General features: G+C 46.0%; 1 protein-coding gene across 1 annotated transcript in view; it reads right to left on the minus strand.

The window, feature by feature from the left end:
• Positions 1–2,198, minus strand: part of Ndel1 (nudE neurodevelopment protein 1 like 1) — a 53,307-nt gene extending 51,109 nt beyond the window's left edge. The window contains exon 1 of the mRNA XM_031351360.1: positions 2,078–2,198. The gene's annotated coding sequence lies outside the window, so the exon portion shown is untranslated. The remainder of the gene's footprint in view (positions 1–2,077) is intronic.
• Positions 2,199–7,906: the final 5,708 nt, after the last annotated feature.

Genomic DNA, 7,906 nt, shown 5'->3' on the forward strand with positions numbered 1-7,906 from the left:
TCTCGAAAAAAAAAAAAAAGAAAGAAAGAAAGAAAGAAAGAAGGGAGAGAAGAAGGGAGGGAGGGAAGGAAGAAGGGAAGGATAGAGGAAGAAAGGAAGGAAGGGAGGGAGAGAGAGAGAGGGAGAGAAGAGAGAGGGATGGAAAGACAGAGTGATAGAACCATATAGGTCACATAGACACTTTATTTGGAAATACAAAGAAAATCATTTCAACTATTGTCTCTGGTAAAGAAAAGTAGGAAAGGGGGAAGAGAGCAGGGAGGTGTTATCTTTTATTGTAAGCGCTGTGCTGCTTTTAATAAAAATGGATGTTATGTTTACATTAAATAGTATGACTTTATTTTTTAAGTTTTAATTTTTATTTATTTATTTTATTCATTTATTCATTTATTTATTTATTTATTTTAGTTTTTTGAGACAGGGTTTCTCTGTGTAGCCCTGGCTGTCCTGGAACTCACTCTGTAGACCAGGCTGGCCTCTAACTCAGAAATCTGCCTGCCTCTGCCTCCCAAGTGCTAGGATTAAAGGCATGCGCCACCACCACCCGGCAAGTTTTAATTTTTTATGTGTATGGAAGTTTTGCCCCCATATAACAAGCCATGGTACATCTACATATGGGATACGGTGCAGCAGTCCAGGAGGACAGGGTGGATATTTGTGATTCAGCATAGGATGACTCAGAAGACATTAAATGCAAAGAAGTTACAGGACAGTAAATAGCATTCAACATTAAAAAATTTATTGAAAGTGTGTATGTCAGCTGGGTGTTATGGCTCATGCCTGTAATCCTCACACTGGGTGGGTGTACACAGGATGAGCAGGGGTTCAAGGTCAACACCACAGCCTGTGAAGCCAGGTGAGGCTGTTGGGAGCCGATGAAGCTGTACACACCTGTGATTCTAGTACCCAGAAGGCAGAGGCAGCAAAATCAACACAGACCCAAGACCAACCTGGTCTGCATAGCAAATTCTATATCAGCCAAGACTTAAGAGATGTGAGACCCTGGCTCAATGGTTAAGAGAACTTCTGTTCTTGCAGAGGACTGGGTTTGGTTCCCAGCACCCACATGGAGACTTACAACCATCTTTTAACTCCAGTTCCAGGGGGATTCAAGTGTCAGGTCTCTAAGGGAACCCATCCATGGCTGTGTGCACATACACGCCCACAGACGTACACATAAAAATAGATAAAATGTCTAAGTTTGTAGGCCAAAGTGTTCATATCTGGGGATATACTTATACAAAGATTTTCAGTGTCTCTGCATGTATAGCTTGCATTTTATCAAATAAGATATTATCATGAACCGGGCAGTGGTGGCACACTCCTTTAATCCCAGCACTTGGGAGGCAGAGGCAGGCGGATTTCTGAGTTAGCCTGGTCTACAGAGTGAGTTCCAGGACAGCTGAGGCTACACAGAGAAACTCTGTCTCCAAAAAAAAAAGCCAAAAAAAAAGATATTATCATGAAAAAGTATGCTTAGTTCCATTTAGAAAACAAAATAAAGAAAGCCCAAAGTCTTGAGAAACACAACCTCCTTACAATCTAGGAAACACTTTCACAACCATTGTTCCTACAAGCTCTACACGAGTTCAAATAAAATAAAAATACTTTGCCATCGGTAGGCCAGAAGACAGAATGAAAGAAGCTGCTGGCCCCTCAGGAGTTGAGCGATTTAGAAGCAGCCAAGACTTCAAAACAAGCCCCTCACTTGTTCAGTCCGGCATGACATCATTGCCTTACCCTGATTGTCTCTTCATCAGCCCCAGATAAATCTGTCTGTACCCAAAGAGCTCCCTGCCCCTCCAAGAAATACTAGCAGGCAGCCAGGAAATAAAAACCAAATCAAGGTGATCAGAATCCAGATGAGGGAAGATAACTGTGTTTTCAGAAAAAGGCACCATGGCAAATGCCTAGTGTCACCTATTACAGGGACATAATGACATTTGTCCTAACTAGCCACCGTATGGGCAGAAAGTGTCCCCAGACACCAGAAGCCTCCACTCTGGTGTCTCCCAGGCCAGGCCCAGGCCTCCACCCATCCCTTCCCCTCACTCCAATTCCCCAAGTCACAAGGCACCTGGTCCTGGGTCCTCAGCTGATCTGGTTCACAGCAGCAAGTGGAGACCACCTGGGGCCAGCTAGGACAAAGCAGAGGTCAACAGGAAGAATGAGACTCAATCAGGTCTGACAGAAGAGACTGGGGACAGGAAGTGGGTTTGAGCCAGGAAGGCTGGGGCCTGCTGTCAAGAAGTGAGGCAACCCTGTCAGCCTTGTTACTCAGCTGGAGTTAAGCAAGACCTGGGAGCTCGGGGAACACCTCTGCTGCCTGTGTGTGGGCGGCTGCTGGTGGTCCTCTCACTCGCTTCTCTGTCCCTGAAAACGCCGTCTAACTAATTTAGTGGAAGAGATGAACGGGTGCCAATGCTTTGATGTCTATGCCAGTGCAATAACACAGCAAGTGAGAGCTCAAATTAGGGGTGGGTGGATGTGGCTCAATGGTACTCTACTTGCCTAGCCTGTGTAAGGCCCTGGGTTCTGTGCCCAGTCCTGACAACCAAAACAAACCAGAGAGAGAGAAGAGAACACCATCTTAAAGTCAGATAGCTTACACTTTTCATCGTTGAGCCTCATTTTCCCTCTTAGGAATTGGAGCCAGTACTGACTCCTGCCATTGTTTGTGGCTCAGATGGGATAAGATGTATAACTACCTCCATATAAGTCCCGAGATCAGTGAGTCCCTTGAGCTGTCAGTATTGTCCACTTCCTGCCTTTCCAAGGCTGGTCCATTCGCTACGTCTTTAGCAGATCCCGTGAGCCGTCCACGTATCTTGCCTCCACAGTGATCACAGTTCTTCCAGTCTTACCAAATAGAACAGGAACCATTGATAAGAGTGGGCATGGAGCCGGGCAGTGGTGGTACACACCTCTAATCCCAGCACTTGGGAGGCAGAGGCAGGTGGATTTCTGGTCTAAAGAGTGAGTTCCAGGACAGCCAGGGCTATGCAGAGAAACCCTGTCTCAGAAAAAAAAATGCTAGGAAAAAAAAAAGAGTGAGCATGGATAACACATTAAAGTTACTGCCTGCTGCTGTTTAGTCTACAAATGTCCATCTGATGGAAAATAAAATAACAACGCCTTATCTGTCATTAGCAACACAAAACAGGGAGCTTCACTGTGAAGTCCTTTCCCATAGGGGAGTGGTTCTTCCCAAGGTTATCCCAGAGAAGGCAAGCGCTGAGCATACTTGTCTCTATGTGTGCCTGGGAGGGGCCAGTAAGTACTGGAAGTTAGTCTATAAATATTCGTGGATCTTGGCGATCCGATGGAAACACGGCCCTATTTAAACCCAGTCCTAGACTGTGAGAGCTGGCCTCAAGAGGACCGGATACCACAGACATATGGGCAGACATGTAGGGTTACAGAGAGAGGGGTTTTACTGTAGGACTTACTGAGCAAGTATAGTCTTGAGTGGGGTTAAACAAACTATAGCTGGCAATCTGGGTCAGAAAGAGGAGTGTACTTGTTGGCTGGGACAAAAGTGACTTCATCCTGGCTGGAATGTACCTGGTATATCATAACAAAATATCAAAGAGTCCGGTGCATTCCTGGGGCTAGGGTCTGGTTGTCCAAAGCCCCATATTTTACTTTAATGGTTTTATCTAGTTGTGGTTTGCTAGGAGACCAAACAGGAAAAACTGGCCTGGGTTACTCAGGGACAGTCATGGTGGCTCTGACTCAAGATGGCTGTGGTCATGTCAAACAAATCCATACAAACGCACATAGGCAAGCTGTACCTGAGCTGAGGGACCCATAGCAACAGGACTAGGGTTTTGCAGATTGAGGCAGAGCTTTATATGAAAGCAAAACAAGGCCACCCTGGCATGCTCTAAAAGTAGTTCTCACAATCCCCAAAAGTTCTGAAAGATGGAAAATGGGTGTATGTCTCATCAGGTGGTGGTGATGCCATGCCATTAATCCCAGCACTTGAAAGGCAAAGACGGGTGGATATGAGTTTGAGGCTAGCCTGGTCTATAGAGTGAGTTCCAGGATAGGTAGGGCTATACAGAGAAACCCTGTCTCAAAAAACAAGAGAAAGAGAGAGAGAGAGAGAGAGAGAGAGAGAGAGAGAGAGAGAGAGAGAGAGAGAGAGAGAGAGAGAGAGAGGGAGGAGGGAGGAGGGAGGAGGGAGGAGGGAGGAGTGTGCTGAAAACTGCCAAGCTGCCTGAAGGCCTCTAGCTACGCATCATCTCCACCTCCAGATGAAACCTGCTTAGCCTGCTAAACCCAACTCCCCCTCAAATCAAGTTTATCACCTGCTGACCAAGAGCCTGGCCCCTGGTTCTCTGCCCTCATCTCCCTGACCCCCTTCTGAGATAAAGGCTGTCCTGACAGATGAGATGGGCTCTTACTTGATGAGGACCCACTCCTTGCTTCCTGCCATGTACCTCTTAACCAGAACTGTTCATCTGGCTCCATTCTCCAAGCTTCATTGAACCGTGCAGAGTTTTACCCGTTCTGATTTAATGTCAAGACACTCTAATGTCCTCATTTACAGATCTGAAAACTGAGACCCAACATGCTCACAAAAAATTGCCCAAGGACACACCACACAGTTGATGGATTCAAAGTAACCATTTGCATGTATCTATGGAATTGTGTTAGGGCTGGAGAGATGGCTCTCCGCAGCTAAGAGCACTAGCTGTTCTTCCAGAGGGCTGAGGCTCAGTTTCCAGCCCCCACATGGTGGCTCATAACCCCCTGCATCTTCAGCTCAGCCCTCTGTGGCCTCTAGAGGCACACACACACACACACACACACACACACACACACACACACACGCACACACATCCCACACCACATCATTATCATAACAACAACAACAATAAAAGGAAACCAGGTGGTTGGTGGTAGTGTGTGACTTTAATCCCAGCACCATGAGTTTGAAGCCAGCCTGATTTACAGAACTAGTTCCAGGATAGCCAACACTAAACAAAGAAACCCTGTCCCAAAAATAAACAAACAAACAAATACATAAATGGAATTAGGTTTGCTCCTGGATGCGCCTACAGGTGAGTTCCTCTCACCTCTGCCGAAAAGAGACAGGACCTCCCATAAGGAGCACACACTAAAGTCAGCCCTGCATGAGTCATCACAAAAAAAAAAGGGAATGTGTTTAAAAGGCAGAATCAGGCCCCACTTGACAGCTAGAGCGTCAGAATTTACATTTTCACAGGAAAACCAGGGAATGGGCATGTTCTTCATAGTTAGAGGCCACCACAGATGCGCACTGAATTGAGGGGTGACACTGTAGGGACGTCCAAATGCAAAGTAAGTTAAGAAACAAAACCCCAGTCCTCACAGGGTTCTTGATTTTGAGAATTTCATCCCTGGATGTAGCAGAGTCAAAAGCTAGAACTAGAAGCTGGGCAGTGGTGGCTCATGCCTTTAATCCCAGCACTTGGGAGGCAGAGGCAGGCAGATTTCTGAGTTCGAGGCCAGCCTGGTCTGCAGAGTGAGTTCCAGGACACCCAGGGCTACGCGGAGAAAGCCCGTCTCGGGGAAAAAAAAAAAAAAAAAAAGCTAGAACTAGAAAGCTCTCCACACCCGGTTCAATGTCAACATTCTGGGAATGTCAACAAGACCTTGGACTAGGATGGAAATATGGACAGCAAAGAGCTGTCTCTAGAGCGCCACCTGCTGGTTCTAGTTACACATTTCTGCTAGGGTAACCCAACAGCTTCGATACATAAACATTCCTTAGAATCCTTTCCAGTTACTGGTTCAGACAATTCCTGACTCTCTAAAAACAATAAATCACTCCACTCCACATTTGCTTAGCCCCTCGGCTTCTTCAATTCCGTCCAGTTCGTCAGACCTTCGTACTAGCGCAAAAAGCCTTAAGGTTTAGCTAAGAAAACCTTCCGCCTAGTTAAAGTAGTAACACACATCTCGACCTCGGTGTTCCGACTAAGAATAAAGACATAAAGAAGTCAGACTGGTCCCAGCAACCAAACTCTTCAGCAGTCACATGGATACATCCCTAGCTGCCTTATGTTTATAGCCATCTAAATCAGGAAGAGCCGCGCAAGGCGGCACATGCCTCCAATCTCAACACTTGAGAGGCCGATCCCAGAGCTGAATGGTGGTGGCTCAGGCCTGTGACCCCAGCACTAGAGGCAAGAGACTCAGGAGTTCAAGGTCATCCTTGAGTAAGCAGTAAGTCTGAGGTCAACCTGGGATACTTGAGACTATGTCTCTAAAAAAAAAAAAAAACAACCAAAAAATGAACAAACAAATAAAAAACCTTAAATTGACACCTACATTCTTTTAATGCGTATGAGTACACTGTACTGTCTTCAGACACACCAGAAGAGGGCACTGGAACTCATTACAGATGGTTGTGAGCCACCATGTGGTTGCTGGGAATTGAACTCAGGACCTCTGGAAGAGCAGTCAGTGCTCTTCACCACTGAGCCATCTCTCCAGCCCATGTGGGTTTCTTGTTGCTTGTTTGTTTGTTTAAGACAGGGTTTCTCTGTGTTTGACTGTCCTAAAACTTACTCTGTAGACCAGGCTGGTCTAAAAATCACAGAGATCCATCTGCCTCTGCCTCTGCCTCTGCCTCTGCCTCTGAGTGCAGGGATTAAAGGCATGCGCCACCACCCAGCAGTCTATCTCCCTTCTTAAATGCATCAGCATCTGTTTGATAGTATAAATACCCTGCTTTCTTTTGGAACTGTTTCTTTCATTCCTACTCCCGCCCCAGGCTGCTGCTTCTTCTTCTTCTTCTTCTTCTTCTTTGTTTATTATATGTAAGTACACTGTCGCTGTCTTCAGACACACCAGAAGAGGGCATCGGATCTCATTACAGATGGTTGTGAACCACCATGCGGTTGCTGGGATTTGAACTCGGGACCTTTGGAAGAGCAGTCAGTGCTCTTAACGGCTGAGCCATCTCTCTAGCCCCATGCTCCAGGCTTTTAATATGCAGCCCAGGCTGGCACTTCAATCCACATCCTCTTGTTTCTATATCCTGAGTGCTGGGATCACAGGAGCATGCCACCACATTAGCTACCAGTCCCTGCTTTCTCATCTAGTGCTGGGTTCCAGCTGCTGAACCTGCAACCCTGAGGCTGAAAGCTACACTTCACTTAACAACAGCTTTCTGTGTTGTTTCTTATCATTGCTCCTCCCCCACATGTACTGTGATTTAGCAAATTATCTGAAATAAAAAGCTACTTGGGATGTGGAACTCATTTCTCTTGTGCCCTTTACCTAATCTTTGTTCCTTAAATTCTGGTTGATTTGGATTCCAATTTTTTGTTTGTTTGGTTGTTTGGTTGTTTGGTTGGTTGGTTGGTTTGATTGGTTTTTTTGTTTGTTTTGAAACAGGGACTCTGTAGCTCTGGCTATCCTAAAACTCACTGAGTAGAACAGGCTAGCCTCAAACTGTTGCTTAAACGAAGGTGCTCTTGCCAGGGTGCACCTCTACATCCAGCTCCGATTCCTCTTTTTTTTTTTTTTTTTTTTTTTTTTTTTTTTTTCTCACAGAGCAGTGTTTCTCTGTGTAGTCCTGGTTGACCTAGAATAACTCACTATATAGACTAGGCTAACCTCCAGCTCAGGAACTCAGAGATCTGCCTGCCTCTGCCTCCTGAGTGCTGGTGTTAAAGGTGTACATCACTATGCCTGGCTTTTGGACTCCAATTTTTAAATTACATTTTAAAAATGTATTTGAATGGCCTGCAGGAAGAGGTCAGAGAATACCTTGTGACCAGCTGTCTGCTCAAGAAATAGAACTCGGGGCCGGGCAGTGGTGGCGCACACCTTTAATCCCAGCACTTGAGGTACAGGCAGGCAGATTTCTGAGTTAGAGCCCAGCCTGGCCTACAGAGTGAGTTCCAGG

Source organism: Mastomys coucha, unplaced genomic scaffold (assembly GCF_008632895.1).
Source record: "Mastomys coucha isolate ucsf_1 unplaced genomic scaffold, UCSF_Mcou_1 pScaffold5, whole genome shotgun sequence".
Classification (NCBI taxonomy): Eukaryota; Metazoa; Chordata; class Mammalia; order Rodentia; family Muridae; genus Mastomys; species Mastomys coucha.